Here is a 737-nt window from a genome sequence, read left to right on the forward strand (position 1 = left end):
ACATTTGGGCACACATGTGTCCAATTTTGTGACTCTCAATAATATGTCACAAGGTGTGACAAATCACATTTTGTCACATTATTTAATCTAATATTATATTATATGAAATGATATAACATTTTGTAGCCATATCTTCTAACAACTCATATGCCTCGTTGGAAGTTTTACTTATAAATGGCCCTTCAGCTGCGACATCAATTATAGTGCGAGTAGTACCGCACAATTTATTGTAAAAGTTGTGGACCAACATCAACTTTTCAATGCCGTGATGAGGACATTTTCTCAACAATTCCTTAAAACTCTCCCAAGAGTCATATAAAGATTCCCCCTCAAGCTGGTAAAAATTATTGATTTCCCCCCTTAATTTAGCAACCTTTGATGGGGGAAAGAACTTGGCAAAGAATTTATGAGCCAAATCTTCCCAAGTATTTATAGAATTGGATTGAAGGGAGTTCAACCAACTTTTAGATCTTTCCCGCGTCAAAAATGGGAATAGCCTAAACGTGATTGCATCATCGCTTACCCCCATTATACTTGAATGTTGCACATAGCTCAAGAAAATTAGCTAGATGCATGTGAGGGTCTTCTAAAGGTAAGCCACAAAATTCCACGGTGGATTGCACCATTTGTAAAATTTCCGGCTTAATCGTAAAGTTATTAGCCTACACAACCAATGGTCTTATAAATGTTTGCATTCCTATAATAGTTGGGAGTACATAATCCCATAACCTTCTCAC

At 36.5% G+C, this 737-nt stretch overlaps 1 non-coding gene across 1 annotated transcript; it reads left to right on the forward strand.

The window, feature by feature from the left end:
• Positions 1–260: 260 nt before the first annotated feature.
• On the forward strand, positions 261–367 carry LOC133820664 (small nucleolar RNA R71). Its single transcript, XR_009887067.1, has one exon. It is a non-coding gene; the product is annotated as a small nucleolar RNA R71 (small nucleolar RNA).
• Positions 368–737: the final 370 nt, after the last annotated feature.

The sequence above is a fragment of the Humulus lupulus genome, chromosome 2 (genome assembly GCF_963169125.1).
Source record: "Humulus lupulus chromosome 2, drHumLupu1.1, whole genome shotgun sequence".
Classification (NCBI taxonomy): domain Eukaryota; kingdom Viridiplantae; phylum Streptophyta; class Magnoliopsida; order Rosales; family Cannabaceae; genus Humulus; species Humulus lupulus.